Source organism: Pristiophorus japonicus, chromosome 2, assembly GCF_044704955.1.
Source record: "Pristiophorus japonicus isolate sPriJap1 chromosome 2, sPriJap1.hap1, whole genome shotgun sequence".
Lineage (NCBI taxonomy): Eukaryota > Metazoa > Chordata > Chondrichthyes > Pristiophoridae > Pristiophorus > Pristiophorus japonicus.
Genome location: NC_091978.1, coordinates 273,299,077 through 273,321,018, shown reverse-complemented (window position 1 = coordinate 273,321,018; position 21,942 = coordinate 273,299,077). Strand labels below are relative to the sequence as shown.

General features: G+C 44.1%; 1 protein-coding gene across 1 annotated transcript in view; it reads right to left on the bottom strand.

Annotated features, from left to right (window-relative positions):
• lyar (Ly1 antibody reactive homolog (mouse)) overlaps positions 1-21,942 on the bottom strand; it is a 121,464-nt gene that overhangs the window by 56,275 nt on the left and 43,247 nt on the right. The window contains exons 9-10 of the transcript XR_011590314.1: positions 13,990-14,051; positions 12,109-12,168 (exon numbers count right to left, since the gene is read on the bottom strand). The gene's annotated coding sequence lies outside the window, so the exon portion shown is untranslated. The remainder of the gene's footprint in view (positions 1-12,108; positions 12,169-13,989; positions 14,052-21,942) is intronic.

Below are 21,942 nucleotides of genomic sequence, written 5' to 3'. Positions count from 1 at the left end.
CTGGGTGTCTGGGCCTCCTGCGGCGACTGGGTGATTCGATTCGACCTCCCGGCTGGGCCTCCTGTGGTGACTCGACGCAACTGGGCCTCCCGGCTGGGCTTCTTGCGGCGACTGGGCCTGGCTATCGAGCCTCCACCACCACCACCACCACCACCCCACTCTCCTCCAGCGGCGATCGGAACACCTCCAGCGGCGGCAGATGGGCCTTTCCTCCACGACAGAGTCTGGGCCTCCTCAGCGATGGCTGGACCCCTTGAGGCAACATGCGACCTCCTCAACGGCGACCGGGTTGGCTGGCCTCCCCCCGCTCCTTCGACGACAACTGGACCCCTCCTTCCCCACTGGTGACCTGGCCTCATCTCCTCCTCCAGCATGTGGTGAGTAACATGGCTGTAACCCCTTTGCCCTCCCACTCTGAACCCCAGTGGGCCACAGACCCTCCCAATGCCTGTCCCCAACCAAGCCTCAGACCACCTACCATCAAGGGCGCTACCCAGCGCCGAGCCTGCGGCCAACATCTCGTCGTAGGCAACTAGGCCTATACAGCAGTGCCTGGTCTCCAGTCGTCTTGGACCCCCTTGCCACTGGACCAAGACCATGCTCAGCTAAGCCCGTGTGGTAGCCGGTGTGCAACGACTATCCCACGTTAAAAGAACTCACGCACAGGCATCTTCCACTCCTCTAACATGAAGTTCGGGACCTGGAACGTCAGGGCCCTCATGGACAACTCCAACAGCGACAGGCCGGAATGCCGTACTGCCATAGTTGCCCGGGAACTTAGATGCTTTGATATCGACATCACCATCCTAAGTGAGACCCGGCGGTCAGGGAAAGGACAGCTCAAGGAACAAGGTGGAGGTTACACCTTCTTCTGGAAAGGGAAACCAGAGGAAGAACACTGGCTCCACAGAGTCAGCTTCACCATCAAAAACAAGCTGGTTGACCGCCTCAAAGACTCCCCCTGCGGGGCTAATGAACGCCTCGTGACTCTTTGACTCACCCTATCCTGGAACTAGTTCGCCACAGATATCAGTGCGTACGCCCCAACACTTGATGCAACAGCTGAGACCAACGAGGGTTTTTACTACAACCTCAAACAATCCCTGTCCTGCGTCCCCGCGGGCGACAAACTGATCTTCCTTGGTGACTTCAATGCCAGGGTCGGCAAGGACACAAACCTCTGGGGAGGCGTGATTGGCAGAGAGGAGGTAGGGAAGGCTAACTCCAGTGGTACCCTACTCACAAAATGTCTAGAACATGAACTTGTCATCACCAACACCTTGTTCTGCCAGAAGGACAAATACAAGGCATCGTGGCAACACCCTCGCTCCATTCAACTATGTCATCGTCCGAGCCAGGGATCGCAAGGATGTGTGCATCACCCGCGCCATAACAAGAGCTGACGACTGCTGGACAGACCACCACCTAATCCGATCCATCATTGACATCAACATAGTCCCAAAGCGGAGGGGGCAGCAGAAGCAGTGCCGCAAAAAGTCAATGCCGGGGCACTTAAGGACCCAGCTAAGAGAGCCCTATACAGTCAGGGCCTCACAGCTAACCTGGCGTGCCTTGATGACCTAGAGACGCAGAATGCCCACAGCGCTTGGTCTGCCCTCCAGGCCTCCATAACCAGTGCCTGCAAAGAGGCGCTCGGTCACTCGATCAGGAAACACCAGGACTAGTTTGAGGAAAATGATCAGGAGATTCAAGAGCTAATAGATCGCAAGCTCCGGGCATTTCTGAGCCGTAAACAACAACTCAACTCAGGAGCAGCAAAGCAGCATTACAGACAGCTCAAGGCTGAGGTCTAACAAAAAACCCAGGACCTAAAGAATAGGTGGTGATGGAGAAAGCACAGGAGATACAGCAGCTAGCCGACAGCCATGTGTGAGGATTCTTCATCGCAGTCAAGGCCACCTACGGTCCAAATACCCAAGGCCCCAACCCCACTGCTGCCAAGAACAGGGAAACACTCATCAAGGACACCGAGGCAGTCAGGGTCCACTGGGAGGAGCACTTCGAAGATCTCCTCAATCAATACTCTGCCTTTGACCGAGTGTTCTTGATTCCATTCCGCAGCATGCTACCCGCCACCACCTCAGTAAGAATCCAACACTGCACAAGGTAGAAAAAGGCATAAGACAGCTAAAAAACAAGGCTACGGGAGTGGATGGAATCCCTGCTGAGGCACTGAAGTATGGTGGAGGCATTGTTGGCACGAATACATGACCTCATCTCTCACATCTGGAGGGAGGAAAGCATGCTGGGAGATTTTAGAGATGCAATGATCATGACCACCTTTAAAAAGTGGGACAAGTCCGACTGCAAAAATCATGTCCGTTGTGCCCTGTAGGGGATGAAATCCGCACTGTGACTCCGGGAGGAGCTCCTCGGCTACTACAGAGGAAATTATGAGGGGGCTTGACAAGGTGGATGCAGAGAGGATGTTTCCACTGATGGGGGAGACTAGAACTAGAGGGCATGATCTTAGAATAAGGGGCCGCCCATTTAAAACAGCGATGAGGAGAAATTTCTTCTCTCAGAGGTTTGTAAATCTGTGGAATTCGCTACCTCAGAGAGCTGTGGAAGCTGGAACATTGAATACATTTAAGACAGAAATAGACAGTTTCTTAAATGATAAGGGGATAAGAGGTTATAGGGAGCAGGCAGGGAAGTGGAGCTGAGTCCATGATCAGATCAGCCATGATCTTATTGAATGGCGAAGCAAGCTCGAGGGGCCGTATGGCCTACTCCTGCTCCTATTTCTTATGTTCTTATGTTCTTATGAAACTCCCTGCTATCAGCACTGGGAAAGTCGTCGCTAGAGTCCTCCTCAACCGTCTTCTCCCGGTGGCCGAGGAGCTCCTCCCGAAGTCGCAGTGTGGATTTCATCCCCTACGGGGCACAACGGATATGATTTTTGCAGCACGGCCTTCTTCGACCTTACAAAGGCCTTTGACACCATCAACCGAGAGGGTCTATGGAGCGTCCTCCTCCGTTTCGGATGCCCCCAAAAGTACGTCACCATCCTCCACGGCGACATGCAGGACAACTGATCCATCACAGACCCAAACCACATCTGGACCGGGGTCAAGCAGGGCTGCGTCATCGTCCCAACCCTCTTCTCAATCTTCCTCGATGGCATGCTCCACCTCACATTCGACAAGCTCCCCGCTGGAGTGGAACAAAGGGAACCTGTTCAACCTTCGCCATCTCCAGGCCAGGTCCAAGACCACCTCAACCTCTGTCGACGAGCTACAGTACGCAGATGACGCCTGTGTCTGCACACATACAGAGGCTGAACTCCAGGACATAGTCGACGTATTTACTGAGGCGTACGAAAGCATGGGCCTTACGCTAAACATCAGTAAGACAAATGTCCTCCACCAGCCTGTCCTCGCCGCACAGCACTGACCCCCAGTCATCAAGATCTGCAGCGCGGCCCTGGACAATGTGGACCAATGTGGATCTCGGGAGCCTCCCATCAACAAGAGCAGGCATTGAAAACGAGATCGAACACCGCCTCCAGTACGCCAGTGTGCCAGTGCAGCCTTCGGCAGCCTGAGGAAAAGAGTGTTTGAAGACCAGGTCCTCAAAACTGTCAGCAAGCTCATGGTCTACAGGGCTGTAGTAATACCCACTCTCCTGTATGGCTCAAGTCGCTGGAGAAATACCACCAACGATGTCTCCACAAGATCCTACAAATCCCCTGTGAGGACAGACGCACCAATGTTATCATCCTTGACCAGGCCAACATCCTCAGCATTGTAGCACTGACCACACTTGATCAGCTCCACTGGGCAGGCCACATAGTTCGCATGCCAGACACGAGACTCCCAAAGCAGGCGCTCTACTCGGAACTCCTTCATGGCAAACGAGCCAAAGGTGGGCAGCGGAAACGTTACAAGGACACTCTCAAAGACTCCCTGAAAAAGTGCAACATCCCCGCTGATACCTAGGAGTCCCTGGCCAATGACCGCCCTAAGTGGAGGAAGTGCATCCGGGAGGGCGCTGAGCACCTCGAGTCTTGTCACCGAGAGCATGCAGAAATCAAGCGCAGGCTGTGGAAAGAGCATGCGGCAAACCAGTCGCACCCACCCCTTCCCTCAATGACTATCTGTCCCACCTGTGACAGAGACTGTGGTTCTCATATTGGACTGTGAAGCCACCTAAGAACTCATGTTAAGAGTGGATGCAAGTCTTCCTCGATTCCAAGGGACTGCCTATGATGACTTACAACAGTTGGGGTAGCTCTGTTAATAAGGGATGATATCAGGGCAGTTGTGAGGGATGATATTGGCTCCAATGAACAAAATGTTGAATCATTGTGGGTGGAGATTAGAGATAGTAAGGGGAAAAAGTCACTGGTCGGCGTAGTTTATAGGCCCCCAAATAATAACTTCATGGTGGGGCGGGCAATAATCAAGGGAATAATGGAGGCATGTGAAAAAGGAACGGCAGTAGTTATGGGGGATTTTTACCTACATATCGATTGGTCAAATCAAATCACAGGGGGTAGCCTGGAGGAGGAATTAATAGAATGCATATGGGATTGTTTCTTAGAACAGTATGTAACAGAGCCTACAAGGGAGCAAGCCATTTTGGATCTGGTCCTGTGTAACGAGACAGGAAAAATAAACGATCTCCTCGTAAAAGATCCTCTCGGAATGAGTGATCACAATATGGTTGAATTTGTAATACAGATTGAGGATGAGGAAGTTGTGTCAGAAACGAGCGTACTGTGCTTAAACAAAGGGGACTACAGTGGGATGAGGGCAGAGTTGGTTAAAGTAGACTGGAAACAAGGACTAAACGGTGGCACAATTGAGGAACAGTGGAGGACTTTTAAGGAGCTCTTTCATAATGCGCAACAAAAATATATTCCAGTGAAAAAGAAGGGCGGCAAGAGAAGAGATAACCAGCCATGGATAAAGAAATAAAGAAAAGTATCAAATCAAAGACCAATGCGTATAAGGTGGCCAAGGTTAGTGGGAAACTAGAGGATTGGGAAGATTTTAAGCAACAGCAAAGAATGACTAAAAAAGCAATAAAGAAAGGGAAGATAGATTACGAAGGTAAACTTGCGCAAAACATAAAAACAGATAGTAAAAGCTTTTACAGATATATAAAATGGAAAAGAGTGACTAAAGTAAATGTTGGTCCCTTAGAAGATGAAAAGGGGGATTTAATAATGGGAAATGTGGAAATGGCTGAGACTTTAAACAATTATTTTGCTTCCGTCTTCACAGTGGAAGACACAAAAACCATGCCAAAAATTGCTGGTCATAAGAATGTGGGAAGGGATGATCTTGAGATGATCACTATCACTAGGGAGGTAGTGCTAGACAGACTAATGGGACTGAAGGTAGACAAGTCCCCTGGTCCTGATGAAATGCATCCCAGGGTATTAAAAGAGATGGCGGAAGTTATAGCAGGTGCATTTGTTATAATCTACCAAAATTCTCTGGACTCTGGGGAGGTACCAGCGGATTGGAGAGCAGCTAATGTAACGCCTCTGTTTAAAAATGGGGGCAGGCAAAAGGTGGGTAACTATAGGCCGGTTAGTTTAACATCTGTAGTGGGAAAAATGCTTGAAACTATCATTAAGGAAGAAATAGCGGGACATCTGGATAGGAATAGTGCAATCAAGCAGACGCAGCATGGATTCATGAAAGGGAAATCATGTTTAACTAACTTACTGGAATTCTTTGAGGATATAACGAGCATGGTGAATAGAGGTGTACCGATGGATGTGGTGTATTTAGATTTCCAAAAGGCATTCGATAAGGTGCCACACAAAAGGTTACTGCAGAAGATAAAGGTACGCGGAGTCAGAGGAAATGTATTGGCATGGATAGAGAATTGGCTGGCGAACAGAAAGCAGAGAGTTGGGATAAATGAGTCCTTTTCCGGTTGGAAATCAGTGGTTAGTGGTGTGCCACAGGGATCAGTGCTGGGACCACAACTGTTTACAATATACATAGATGACCTAGAGGAGGGGACAGAGTGTAGTGCAACAAAATTTGCAGATGACACTAAGATTAGTGGGAAAGCGGGTTGTGTAGAGGACTCAGAGAGGCTGCAAGGAGATTTGGATAGGTTAAGCGAATGGGCTAAGGTTTGGCAGATGGAATACAATGTTGGAAAGTGTGAGGTCATCCACCTTGGGGAAAAAAAAAAACAGTAAAAGGGAATATTATTTGAATGGGGAGAAATTACAACATGCTGTGGTGCAGAGGGACCTGGAGGTCCTTGTGCATGAAACTCTTTTAGAGTCTACCTATAAAACATAAGACATTAAACCGTGCCACCCGACCTGGGTGACACACCAGACATTTACAAGGCCCTTTTTTTCCTTTTTTTTTTGTTTTTCTTTTTTTTTGGTTTTTTTTTGGGCACTAAAATCACAATTTTTCCCCAGTGCCCCCTATAAAAGGGAAGGGGGACACTAAAAACACCGGCAATTAAAACAAATTAAACTTTAAAACGTAAAATCAAATTAAAATTTGGTTGCCGGGCGTGATGATGCACTCCAGTCCCTCCGGTGCCCACCTTGTGCATGAAACTCTTTTTGGAGTTCACCTGCAAAACATAAAGACATTAAACGGTGCCACCCGACCTGGGTGACACTCCAGACATTTACAAGGCCCTTTTTTCCCCCCCCCTTTTTTTTTTGTGTTTTTCTTTTTTTTTTGGTTTTTTTTTGGGCACTAAAATCACAATTTTCCCCAGTGCCCCCTATAAAAGGAAAGGGGGACACTAAAAGCACCGGCAATTAAAACAAATTAAACTTTAAAACGTAAAATCAAATTAAAATTTGGTTGCCGGGCGTGATGATGCACTCCAGTCCCTCCGGTGCCCACCTTGTGCATGAATCCCAAAAGGTTAGTTTGCAGGTGCAGCAGGTAATCAGGAAGACAAATGGAATGTTGGCCTTCATTGCGAAAGGGATGGAGTACAAAAGCAGGAAGGTGTTGCTGCAACTGTATAAGGTATTGGTAAGGCCGCACCTGGAGTACTGCGTGCAGTTTTGGTCACCTTACTTAAGGAAGGATATACTAGCTTTGGAAGGGGTACAGAGACGATTCACTAGGCTGATTCGAGAAATGAGGGGGTTACCTTATGATGATAGATTGAGTAGACTGGGTCTTTACTCCTTGGAGTTCAGAAGGATGAGGGGTGATCTTATAGAAACATTTAAAATCATGAAAGGGATAGACAAAATAGAGGCAGAGAGGTTGTTTCCATTGGTGGGGGAGACTAGAACTAGGGGGCACAGCCTCAAAATACGGAGGAGCCAATTTAAAACCGAGTTGAGAAAGAATTTCTTCTCCCAAAGGGTTGTGAATCTGTGGAATTCTCTGCCCAAGGAAGCAGTTGAGGCTGGCTCATTGAATGTTTTCAAGTCAAAGATAGATAGATTTTTGAGCAATAAGGGAATTAAGGGTTACGGGGAGAGGGCGGGTAAGTGGAGCTGAGTCCACGACCATATCAGCCATGATCTTATTGAATGGCGGAGCAGGCTCGAGGGGCTAGGTGGCCTACTCCTGTTCCTAATTCTTATGTTCTTATGTTCTTTTTAACAGTTCTAGACCCCGGGAATTACAGTCGTGAACGGAATACTCAGTTATAGACAGATCTTTCGGTCTCAACGCTTTTATTCAAGTTAAAGCACACACCTGCTTCCAGTAAAACACACCCTGATGGTGTAAAACAAACAAACAGTACGACACACAGTCGTCTGAACAGGCCCCTATCGCTTTGTACCCACGACTAACACACCCCTGCTTGGCTCAATAAGGCACCACCGAATCTGTCCACAGACTGTGCGTACGCCTATGATCCGCGCAGAAACCTCCCCACTAAACCCCTAAGGCTTGGTTGGGACACACGACATCCCTTCATACTATGTCGTGGTCTTAAGGATGTGTGGGCTGGGATAATGCACACCAGTTACCCCTCTGGCTTACTTGCTGCTCCTCCCGATGAGCGAGGCTCTCTTTGCTCATAGATGGTGGTTTCTTCTCTCCGTCCCAGATGAAGTGCTTTGAATGAAGCAAGCGTGGAAGAGGAGAGAGAGTGAGATGGCTGCAAACTGCTGTCTCTTATACCTGAAAAATGCTTCTGAATTCTCGCGCCAAAAATCAGTCCTTTGCCTGAGGCAGTCCAACTGAAAGCAATGAATCAGATCTTTGGCCTGTACCTTTGTTACTGAGCTGTTCCTGGGTATAAAGGCTTCAACGAATCTGGGTGGCCAAATAGCTTCCTTTGTCCTGAGGTTCCCACGCTCCAGGGCTCTCAGTCATTTCGATGGCTTGAGCACTGACCAGTTTATCTGATCTCTCACTGATGGGTTCCCATTACATGACAAAGGGTCCTCCATCTCACTTCAGTTATCCCAGACTATCCCCGCCCACCAAATGTGTATTCCTGTGGATAATGTTTGGGCCTGTTCCAAGTCATGCTGTCAGCTCTTTTGAAATATGAAAAGCAATGTCCAAAACTTAAAGTCCAAAATGTTTATGCTGATGTTGTCGATGTTTACACCGATTCTTACAGAGTGGAATCACTTTCGGTTCCGAAATACCTCTGCATCCTGAAAAGGTGCTCGCAGGATGATGTGCATACAGTCTATTGCTCCCTGCACCTTGGGGAAGTTTGCTATTCTCGAGAAACCCAAAGCTCTCTTAGTCTGTGCCTTCCTGGTCACAGGGAAGCTTAGAAAGTCCATCTCGTACACGTAAAGGACTTCAGTCACATGTCGAATGCAGCAATGTGTGGCATGCTGAGAAATACCACAAATGTTACCAGATGAGGCCTGAAAGGAGCCCGATGCATAGAAGGAAAATGTCGCAATCACCTTGACCTCATCGGGCAGTGCGGTCCTGATGGTGCTGTTAGGCTGCAGAACTCCCTTCATCATCATCATAGGGGATTGAACTTAATGAGCTGGCATATCTCACTGATTACCTCCTTTCGGAAGTGCAGCCTCCTAAGGCACGTGTTATCGGACAAGTCCAGGTATGACCGCTTATCCCTGTAAGTGCATTGGGTGTAAGGTCTCCTCCTCCTCAGCAGTCTGCCACCTCTTTGATTGGGAACATAATACTCTTCAATGAACTTTCTCCCATCTCTAGGCTGCAGCATGTGAGTAGTCATCAATACTGGCTGAGAAATTACAGGCCCCATTACTTTACTAAATGCCCTATTTATATGCATTAAGAATTATTAAATTGTCCTCTTAAAAACTCAATAAAAAAAAATCAAAATTCACCACAATATGATTAGATGGCTGTCAAGAGATGTTAAAAGTATCTTAAAAGCACTCACGAATTACTTCAAAGCTCTCATGAACTTGAAGCAGCCTTTTATGAAAAGTTCTCCAAATTACAAAATGGCGTCCATACCACTGGGTTGTCAGGTGAGTGCAGCTTTTTTTGAGTATTTTTTTGGGCGAGCTATCATTTGGGCGGTATATGGACGAGATGCCGAAAGTAACACTCGGCGATATTCTGTGCAGTATTAGGGCGTTATAAACAGTCTTCTGGGCAGTGCACGAATGATGACGTCATAATTAAAAAATGATATGGGTGAGCGGTTCAGCTAATTCTTGGCGTTAACTTTATGCCGAAACTTACGCCAGTGATAAATGGGTGATAATTGGGCGTGTTTCCATTTTTTATCAAATATTGACGTTAGACTAAATCTTAGCGGTTAAATGGGTGGTAATTGGACGGTAGCGGGGCTCTAGCCCCGATTTACCATCAAGTAGCCGGCTTGTACAGGTTCCACCTCCCCCAGAAATGGTATCAATGCCTCAGGAATCTAAAGCCTCCAGCCTGCACCATCTCTCCAGCCACGCATTCATCTTCTTTATCCTCTTATTTCTGTACTCACTAGCACATGGCACCGGCAGTAACTTGAAGATAGCACCTTTGTGATGCAGTTTTTTAATCTCTCTCCAAGCTCCCTAAACTCTGCCTGCAGGACATCATTCTTCTTTCTACCTATGTCATTGGTACCGATATGGACCATACGCGCTGGCTGTTTATCCTCTCCCCCCGGAATGTCTTGCAGCCGCTGGGTGATATCCTTGACCCTGGCACCAGGGAGACAACATACCATCCTGGAGTCATGTCTGCGGCCGCAGAAACGCCTGTCTGCTCCCCTGACTAGCGAATCCCCTACTGCTATTGCTCTTCTATTCTTCTTCCTTCCCCCTGTGCAGCTTAGCCACGCGTGGTGCTGCGGTCTTGGCTCTAGCTGCACTCCCCAAAGGCACCATCGCCCTTATCAGTACTCAGAACAGAATACTGGTTGGAGAGCGAGATGCACTCAGGGACTCCTGCCCTACCTGTCTAGTCCTCCTCTTCTGTCTGGTGGTCACACACTTCCCCCCTGCCTGCACACTCTTTAGCTGTGGGGCGACCACCTCTAGAAACGTGCTATCCACGAAATTCTCAGTCTCGCAGATGCAGCGCAGTGACTCCAGCCGCTACTCAAGCTCCAAACGCGGAGCTCAAGTTGCTGCAGCTGGAAACACCTCTTGAACACATGGTCATCCAGGCTACGCAAAGTGTCCAGGATTTCCCGCATGCCATAGGCTATACACTCTACTAGACTGAGCTGCCCTGCTATGCCTCTAGTTAAATTGACTATAAACTAAGCTATGAAATAAACTTAACACTTGAAGACAAAAAAAGACACTCACTGGCAACTCACCAATATGCCGACGTCAGTTTTGCTTTCTGATGTCACTCGTGTGTTGAGTTGCTATCGGCTCTCCACCTGCTCGGGAGACCAGACAGGTGCTCGCAGCTCATCAGAATTATTCAGACAAGGCCCAAGGCTCAATTTCAAACAAACCTTGGGGCTCTGGTTTCTGGTTCTCGCTGTGAGCGTGTCGACTATTTCTGATCCGAAAATGAGCTTAAACAAATTTCTCCCCCACTCTCACTTTCATCAATGCCATGTGCAGGCACTTCAGTGCCCTACACCATGCACACAATATACACTAAACATAACAGTGTTTTGATGGGTTTTAGCTAAGAATTAAAAGTATCAAGAAAAAGCATAGATTTTTTTACATAGGATATATGGCACAGAAACAGGCCATTTGGCCTAACCAGTCCATGCCAGCATTTAAAGTCCACTTGAGCCTCCTCCCATCTTTGCTCAACTAAATCTATCAGCATAACCCTCTATTCCCTTCTCCATCATATGATTGTCTAGCCTCCCCTTAAGTACATCTATACTGTTTGCTTCAACCACTTCCTGTGGTAGCGAGTTCCATATTCTCACCATTCTTTGGGTAAAGAAGTTTCTTCGGAATTCCCTATAGGATTTCTTGGTGACTATTTTATATTGATGGCCTCTAGTTATGCTCTTCCCCACAAGTGGAAACATTATCCCTGTATTCACTCTATCAAAACCTTTCATAATTTTAAAGACCTCTATTAGGTCACCCTGGCCTACGACCCAGCCTGTTCTAGGAGTCAAATGTTATTTTACTTTAATCAATTATTTTGAACTCATGGATTTAAATGCATTCATTTGCACCATTATTTTTCAGTATAAGTGACTGCAGCGAGGAAACTGGCACAAATCCAGGGAATTTGCTATTGCAACTGACTTAACTGGGGTCGGATCCAAGATACAAATTTTGCAAAGTTTCAGCAAGGATATTGGTGGAGCGGCACAAAAGTCCCAAGAAATTATGGCGCAGCGTAAATAATATCGTTATTCACTTATGCCAAAATTTCCTGCAACACTTCCCTTACCGTAGATGCACCATTCCAATGGTGCAAATCTCCAGGAAATTCTGGGATTACATTTAATTAACTAGACTAATGTGACTTTCTTGTAAACTGGTCAAGAATGGAAGGGCAATGACATTGCATTACATATTTACCATTTTGGGGCAAAACTCCTGATTAAAGAAAAGGGCAACTTGGCAGAAATAGTCTTGCTAACAAAATGACTTATGCTCATGCAACATCAAAATGTTTATGACTATTGCTGAATCTCAGATTTTTGGAGTCGAAGGTCCCGATGAAACATTTCTAATTTAAAAGTTGACTTGAATATTTGGATGCCTCCACTTACCATGCTCGCATGTTGTGCAGTATTTGGCTTTCCCTTCTCTTCATTTTCAATTGCATAAATCTAGTTGGATAGATTGAACACAATACAATGGACTCCACTGTCTCACAAGCATGTCACATTAACAAGTTGTGCAAAATAACTTTGTTTTCCAATTTTCTTCCCCTCCTATTCTGAAGGTGCTTACTCATGCTGGTGTGCAATTCCAAAGGCACAAGTAATCCTCTGGTACCAATTGGTATTCCTCATGTGTGAGTCGAAACAGCAAATTTCTCCAGGCTATTCAACAATGCAGAGCAATACATGCAAGGCTGATCCTATCTTCACTTAACATTTAGACAATGGTACTGCCAAGTAGGACTACTAGATAAGTATCAAAAGTAGGATTAGTTTTGAAGTTTGGAACTAGTAAATGTTTATCTGTCATTTCAAAACTGTAATTTATCCTGTGTTGCTTCTAATAACCATCAGATCTCCCATGGCATTGGTCAGAGTTATTCAGGAGGTTCATTGTTTTATAATGGGATGTTTGTGACATGAAAGGGCTACATCAAGGCCACTGATTTACAGTGACTGAAATAGGTCAAATTCGATTATTATTAAATGGCACTCTGCAGTTTTTATTGGTGCTTTGAAGGTTGAGTTCCATAACTGTCCATTATTCAGTGAAAACTGTAAATTGCATGACCTTTATTTTATATATATATATGAAGTAATTTACCAATCTTTAATTTTTATCCCTTCCCATTTTAAAGATTGAAATGCACAGCAAGATGGTCCACAAGGTGTACCATTTGGAGTTAGATATCTGAGGGGAGAAATTGAACATAAATATTCTTTCTGGGGTGGAAAATCAACGTTTGAGGACTAGATTTTGGGTTGCAATCTGCTGCATCCAATCTCCCTTGAAGTGTTCCAGCTAACAAATTGGCGACTCCTAGGTGTGCAGGGAGACCGTCTGAAACAGGCATTAGGCAAATGCAAATCGGGGCTCGAATGTGAGTTGCAGGACCACAAGGCAAAATTGGTCATCAAATGGTGGAGCTTGAACTGCGCATGCTCTCCACAGTTGTTCTAGATCTTTAGTGGCCTAACCAGCGGCCCTTAAAAAGGGACCATTGGAAGCTGACCACAAAAACGTAAGAAAACCTTTTTATAGTTTAATTTCTGTGGAACGGGAAGAAAATGCTGTGGATTGCTTCCAGCTCAGGTTTGCTCCTCTTATGGTTTATCCCACTGTCTCTCGGGAGCTATTTGCGAGACAGCTTGGCATCTGAGTTGATCAAAAATCTTAAGATACCAACAGGCAAATTGCATCGGGATGCCTGATTGGTGTCCGCAGTTTTCTGGTTTCATGCAAATGAGGTCCTAGGCCCAATTTAATGGATAAATTGAATCATGCTATTGTGAAATATTTAATATTTTGAATTTTTACATTTGTTTAAACCCTTAAGAGATTTCAATTATTGAGTAAAAATGGCAGATACAAAAAATGGAATAAAGATTTTCAGAAAACTTTTTGAATGATTTCTTTTGGGAAAGCAACCGGGTCAGAAGATTGTGCCATTATTAGGTGATGACATAGGCAAACAGTTTATAAATGTGGGCACACAAATTTATAATGCTAAAAATGTGACTCAAAAGAGTGGCAAAAACATGCTCCAAGATGTCAGGTTTTGTAGACCTGAAGTACATGTGTACAAGATTTTTATTGAGAAACTAGTCAATCTGCCTTAGCATTGTACGGGTGAGTGAGGACCAAGTGAGGATCAGATGAAAGAGGGGTAAGCAGGGATGATTGAACTAGGCATGCAGACATAATTCAGTCCCCATTTTAAAGTCATAGATTCCATCCTTATTTATATATACTATGACAAAACTTACCACAATTTGGAAAGCAGTGAAGTAGAGTTGCTTGAAGCACAGGAGTTTTGCTTCAGTAGAGGCTGAAGAGTAGGGAGACAGAAAACAGAGGTGCTACAGAGCTGTGCATAGGAACATAGTAACAGGAGTAGGCCATTCAACCGCTCGAGCCTGTTCCACCATAAGAACTAAGAACTAGGAACAGAAATAACCCATGCAGCCCCTTGAGCCTGTTCTTCCATAAGAACATAAGAATTAGGAGTCGGCCGTACGGCCCTTCGAGCCTGCTCCGCCATTCAATAAGATCATGGCTGAACTTCTTCATCAACTCCAGTTTCCCACCCTATTCCCATATCCTTGACTCCCTCAGTGCCCAAAAATCTATCAATCTTAATCTTGAATATACGTATTGATTTGAGCATCCACAGCCTTCTGGGGGTAGAGAATTCCAAGGATTCACAGCCCTGAGTGAAGAAATTTCTCATCTCAGTCCTAAATGGCTGACCCGTTATCCTGAGACTATGAGTATGACCCTGGTTCTAGATTCACCAGTCAGGGGAAACAGCCTCTCAGAATCAACCTTGTCAAGCCCTCTAAGAATTTTTACATTTCAATGAGATCACCTCTCATTCTTCTAAACTCCAGAGAATATAGGTCCATTGCACTCAATCTCTCCTCATTAGACAGCCTTCTCGTCCCAGGAATCGATCTAGTGAAACTTTGTCGCACCCTCTCTAAGGCAAGTATATCCTTCCTCAGGTAAGGAGACCAAAACTGTACACAGTACTCCAGGTGTGGTCTCACCAAAGCCCTATATAATTGCAGCAAGACTTCCTTACTTTTAAACTCCAAGCCCCTTGCAATAAAGGCTAACATACCATTTGCCTTCCTAATTGCTTGCTATACCTGCACGATAACTTTCTGTGATACAAGGGCACCCAAATACCTCTGAATACCAACATTTACTAGTCTCGCACCTTTTTAAAAAAAAATTCTGTTTTTCCATTCTTCTGACCAAAGTGGATAATTTCACACTTCTGGACATTAAATTTAATCTGCCACCTAACAGGTCTATAACCACCTGCAGCCTCTTTACATTCTCCCCTCAGCTTACTTTCCCACCTAGCTTTGTAATGTGAGCCAATTTGGATATATTAAATAAGGGGACTGAGTGTAAGTCATTGATATAATTGTAAATAACTGTAGTCCAAGCACTGATTAGAGCACCACTCCACTAGTTACACTCTGCTATTGTGAAATTACAGATTTATTCTTACTTTTTGTTTTCTGTTAACCAATCTTCAATCCATGCTAATACATTACCCTCAATCTCATGAGCTGTAATCTTGTCTAACAACCTCTTGTGTGGCACCTTATCGAATGCCTTCTGAAAATCCAAATATACTGCATCCACTGTTTTCCCTTCATCTACCCTGCTAGTTACTACCTCAAAAAATGCAAACACGATTTCTCTTATAAAACCGTGTTGACTCTGCCAATTCATATTCTATTAGATCATGGCTGATCTGCACACCATTGGCAGAAGGGTATAATTAGTGTGACAAGTTTACACAAGCAGCATTGATTACAAATGTGGAGATTAGAATTCATAATGGAAAAAAGTGACACAGGAATCCATGCAGCTACAAGATTACGATTTGATTCCTGGAGAATGTGGTCTCTTTCTTATCTCACTATTGTCTTCATGTTGCTGTTTCTGTCGATCTTCCTTCTCTTCTGCCTTTCTCGTTCTCTTCTGGGTCTATCTCCCCACCTCTTTTAGCTTTTCTCTGTATCCTCTTCCGCTCTATCTTTTTCTTTTGGGTTGGAGGTGGTGGGTGGCATAGCGTTGTTTGGTGGGGAAAGGAGCTACAAACAATCGCAGGCTGCTTTTAGTATGGAGAAAATGTGACCCTCAGAAACTCTCTTCCCAATTAATCACGCCTCCGCCCTGCTCCCATCATCTACCTTAGCCCTTCACCTTCCCGCTATCCCATCACCTTCCTAACATCTCATCACTCGTATCACTATCTGCTCAACCCCTGTATCCTTGCCCCACACCCATTTGCTTCCCCAAGGTTACGATACTAGAGGCCCTTTTATTCTCAAGTTTCCCATCTGCTCTGCCCTCCCTTCCTATCTGATTACCCTCAAATAAGCCTTTTTTGTTTAAAAAAAAATCAATTTGTTTTAAAATAAATTAGAATGCTGAACGATACTGCTTGCTCCTTTCTTTATCACTCTCATTCAGATGCTAACAATTAGAATTTCTACTTCAAAGCTATAAGAAATGAGAATTTATCTCTACTGTCAACAAAATACAAGTGAGACAATTAGTTGGTTTCAAAATTAACTGGTGTATTTGTGTGAAAATGTAACTATTAACATGGAGAAAGACACATTGGATAGAAACTTGTCGGTTCATAAGCAGACAGCAGCGCATGACCAACTAGGAGGTCCCAGGTTGGCTTGAAATTGGGCTTTGGGTCTCAGCAATAGTAACATATTGAGCTTTGCATTTCTACTGAAATCACCACAGAAAGTGACACACAAATATTAAATTTTCTTAATACTTTTATATCATTCCTATGTAAAATATTACAAATTACATTCAATAACTGATACATTAGATAAAAATGCACAATTAATTTTACATATAATAAAATAAAAATATTGCCTTTCAAGCACTTCCTGTCAACTTTTCCTTTATAAATTCCAATGTTCACATTTATAATGAAAAATAGGAGTGTAATTACATAAGCACTTATTATAAATGTGAACATAGGAATTTGTACATTTATAAAAAAATAAAGCAATATGGTTTTAAAATGCAGACTGAAGTACATATGTGCAATCTGATTTCATTGGGCCCTCTAACCCCTTTTCACTTGAAGACTACACTTGGTCTTGACTTCTTATGTGCAACGTTAACTAGTAATAGATTAAAAAATCTTGACCCTGCATGGATTTCATTTCAACTATTTCCATTATAAATTCGTTCTCCACATTTCTGGTGAAAACTACCTATATAAATGTGTCAACTCTATGATTGTACTCTCCTGCCAGTAGAGGCACAGCAACACCTTCACTGGGAGAAGGGTGGAATTACAGCACAGCAGGTTTACATGGGCAGTTTCCATGATGGGAATATAGGAATTTATAATGGAAATATAAACATAAAGACAGAATGTGTAACAATAAAATGGGTATTGAATTATGTCCGCACACCCTGGTCTAATCATTCACAGCTACTAAGCCTGCTTGACTTGAAGCCCACACTTGGTCTCGATTCCGTGTGCCATGCCACATGTGATCAACTCTACTACACTCTCCTGTCAGTAGAGGCACAGCAGCATCACCACTTGGAGAAGGGTGTAATTACAGCACGGCAGGTTTACATAGACAGTTTCCATTAAAAGCCTGTCAACTTTTTCCAATGCATAAATTTCTATAGCCTATTTTTAAATATGGAAACTGCCTAAGTAAAATTGTTACAGTAGAGTTTCTGCTTTGGATGCAATGCCCCCAAAATGAGTTTGAAATTAGGTTACAGTTCAAGTTTCCGCTAAAATTCATTTGCATAATCACAAATGCAAAATCTTCCATGAACCAGCACAATCGGCAGCTTAATAGAACGTAACAGTTTCTTTTCTTAAAAAATATGCCTTGATGTATTTAAGAGTGGTAACCTGGTGCAGTTTTATTCATACAACTGAAAATGGGTTTATCAGCTAGCATAAACATTTTTAATAACGGTTAATCTGAAAGTAACCCGATTTAAAATCACTGAAAATGACAAAATATACGGTCACATTTATTAGTTTCATTGGTGTACATTTGTCAGTTTAAATATTTTTTGATATGGAAAATCTTTTAAAACATGCCTACCAATGTTCCCTTTCTCTGAAGGTCTTGCGCAGCGGGTGGGCGAGCTTTTAAACAGAAATACTGCGCATGCGTGGAATTTTGAATGGCCCGTTAAAGGGGCCACACGGGCCAAAAAAAAAATTAGAGGGAACACTGGTGCTTACTATTGCCTGTGCACCCAAGAAAATGAGCTTAATTTGAAGAGCCTTCCCGCAATCGGCTGAATCTCACATTTTCGATCTGGGGGCCTGGTCAGTTTTGTGGACAGGGCCTGATTTGGGCGATTTGAACCATGAACCAGTGTAAAAGATCGCAGAAAGCATAAGCACAAGTGGTTTGGAGCGTAACTCACGTGTAAAATTTCCCGATTTTTTGGCACTGGTTCAACCGATTCTGCCTGGATTGCGATGATATTCTGAGTGTAGACATGACCCCATTATACTTTAATTACAGTCGCCCATCAGTGGAGGTGCTGCAGTAGCACCACCACTGGCAGAAGAGTGTAATTATAATTATTCCCTATCTTTTAACCCCGCTTCTCTTTGAAGACCACACTTGACATTGTGCAACACCATGACAGATTGACTTATATGTGCCTGTGTATATCTGAAAGTATGAAAACTGTATATAGAACTTAAAGGAAAAAAAATATATAAAACAAGGTCATAACTTGGCACGTGTGCTTAAGTTTGTGCAATAGAGATCAGTTAATTTTCCATATTATATATCTATAAATTTTGATTCACTGAGAAAATGCCTATTTTTAAACAGTTATTCAACCTCAATGTTGTAGAGTGTTTGTTTTTGTCACTCTACTCTGATTCTTAGATCTCGGAACTTATAGTGGGAAAAGGACAACACATGACACAAAATTTTAGACTTAACCCAGTGTTCATTTTATTAGTCAACAAAAAAAACGACTAAAAACTACAGGACTAGACTGCCGAGAGAAATTGACTTAAGCCCTGGCTGTAGCTACTGTAGGTTCATAGTTTTTCTTCTGGCAGTTAACTGCAGCTTCGGTTCCTTTCCGTGTTCTTCTCTCTTCCTACTGCTTCTGTGTTTCTTCTGCTCTTCCTCCTGCATCTGTTTAGCTGTGTTCTTTGCTCCTTGTTGCCTGTTTTTCTTGCTTGTCTGTATCCGTATATATCCAGGTTTTGAATAAGTTTCCCACTGTGACGAGATTCGATTTAACGATCCATTTAACTGTTTTGGTGATGAGGTTGAATTGCTCCCGATTTATATGCAAAAGATACTTCCATATGCTGAAATGCTGTTAGCCCAAAAATTTGCACCTTGCAGGGGGGCGGGTCCTTTGTTGTTATAGACTTGACGTCTCCAAATGGCTGTATCCCCACCCTGGTCTCACTCGCTTCATGTAACATTCCATTGCTGTTATGCTTGAAGGTAATGCATGAAGTCAGTTTTTTTGTTCCTGTTCACAGGATGTCCCCAACTGTCCAGTTTAATTCCAAAGCTTGTATTTTTAGTTCATGGTCTGTGTTTTTTCTGAAGATTCGTAACCTTACAATGTTGATCAACCTCAACCACTGCTGTGAGGAATCATTGTTTTAAAATCATATTTGGTTTGGAAGGGGCAAGAAGGCAGAAGGAAAGGAGAGGATAAGGAAGAGGTAAGAGAAAGAGGAAGAGACAAGAAAGGAAGGAGGAAGAAGAAAAGAGAAAGCTGAAAGGGATTATAGGAACAGGAGCAGGCCATTAAGCCCCTCGAGCCTGTTCCACCATTCTATTAAATTCTAGCGGATCTGTATCTTAACTCCATTTACCCTTATTTGCACCATATCCCTTAGGAGAAGGGGATCTATGCAAATAAAAGCTCCCCTTTTATTTTTTAAGTACATTAACATCAGGTAGCTCATAGATTTTCATCTTTCCCAAATATATGAAGAAATACACAGGAAACTGCAGTTATCACCATACTGTTTTCTGATGTTCTCGAATGTTTGGTGACATTGGAAACTGGGATCTGTGCTGCACCAAGATAGATTAAATGTCTCTGGCCACTGTGGGTTAACTTTTTTCTGACACCTCTCTTCCACTGCTGCAGTGTTCAAGTTTCCACAATAGAAAAGCCTCAGAAAAGCTGATGTGTGGAGCCTCCACCAGTACCTGAAATATTAAACATTTTTTTCTCAATGCTGACAGATGTTGTGCTTTCCAGTATTTTCTGTTTTATCTCTTCAAAAAAAAAGTATCTTCAGCTATCTGGTTTTCAAAGGGGCATTTAAAAAACTTTAAACTACAGCTTTTCTCTGTGGCTTTGACTGACCTTTTGAATAGCTACTAAGACCACACTTAATAGTACTGGTCTCCATATCACAAGAACAGTATAGAATATCTGGAGAAAGTGCATCAAAGATATACAGAGATGGTACCAGAACTGAGAGGGTACAACTAAAACAGGAGCCCCAAAACTAGGGGCCATAAATACAAGATAATCACAAATAAATCCAATAAAGAATTCAGGAGAAACTTCTTTGCTTGGAGAGCGGCAAACAGTATAGGTCCATTTAAGGGGAAGCTAGATAAGTACATGAGGGAAAAAGGAATAGAAGGATATGGTTATAGGGTGAAATGAAGTAAGGTGGGAGGAGGCTCGTGAAGCAAAACCACCAGTATAGACCTGTTGGGCCGAATGGAATGTTTCTGCGTTTTAAATTCTGTGTAACACATGCTCTTAAAAAGACACCTCAATAGTTTAGTACATGAACTAGCTGCCCTGCTAGTTCATATACTAAACTATTTAAAAAAAATGCTCCAACACATTATTTCCCCCTACAAAGATACAATGGCCCAAATTTTGCATCAAGAATAACAGTGAAGCTAACAGTGCTCACCATTATTATGGAGTAAATTGGACAGCAACTTCTGGAGTCCACACATTTGCAGCTAAACGCAGAAATCAAAAAGTTGCTGTCCAAGTTACCCTGCTCCTCCATAGGCTGTGCTATAAAAGTACTTCGCCAAGATAGTCGACATTGAAATCCATGTAAGGGTGTGAAGTTGCTGTACTTACCCACTAGATATCCACTAAACACAGCACAAAATGTTAGGGCGAGTGCATTCAGATGTAAGTGAATTTTTAATGGTATGATGTCTTAATTACTGCCAAACAAGCTCTCTGGCACTGAAAATTACATTTTTACAAGTGTGGAGTCTCATTCCTTAAGAATTTAATTAGTGTTGGAGATCTAAAAAAAATTAAAATATGTATCTTTTTACTAGTTCTTTCTGTCTCTTTATCCCTCTCTTTATTTTGCTTTCTGTACATGATTTTACAATTATTTATACTGGTTTAGACTCTACTGGGGTGGGGGGGGATTTTTACCTGACAAAAATGGGTGGATTTGCAGCCTGGGGGTAGTTAAATTGTTAAAACGTGGAATCCGAACCTGAACCCACCCACTTTCGATTTTAATGGAGGCGGGATGTGACGGGCAGCCAACCCGCTGCCAAGAGGCGGGGCGGGGCGTCAATTTAATTATTACAGTGATGCTGGCAGCATCTTCTTTAACCTACATTTTGTTTTTAAACTGTAGCTGGTTGGGTTTTACACAACTCTTAAAACCCAGCAGTTACAAGATGACGACTGCTGCATCCAGGAGGTAAGTGCCTTTGTACCCACCTCCTGGATCCAGGGTCCCTGCCCAGCCCAGCGCCCGTGTTTGGAGACCCCCTCACGAGACCTCCAATCGCCTTCCCAGACTCACCCCTCCTCCCCGAACCACGCTGATTTTCAGGTCAGCCCCATTCCTCTCTCTTCCCCCCCCGTTCCCTACCGAAGATCCTGAGGCCTACACAATCCTCCGGTGACCGCCCCGATCTTCTCCTCTGCACTATCCCCCTACAACAGCCCCAATCTTCCTTGTTCCCCCCCCTACCCCATCCATTCTCCGGAGGCCGGCACCAGCCCCCACCTGATCCTTCCCTCCTCCCTCTGTGTGGCCCAGTGCCACAGGCCTACCCACCTGCGGTCAGCCAACCTCTCCATCTGGCTAGCTGCAGGTAGGAAACAGAGGCTTCAGATGCAAATCAGACCCTGCCATTAAAGTCGACAGGGCTTGCGGGAAACCTACTCTCCCGCCC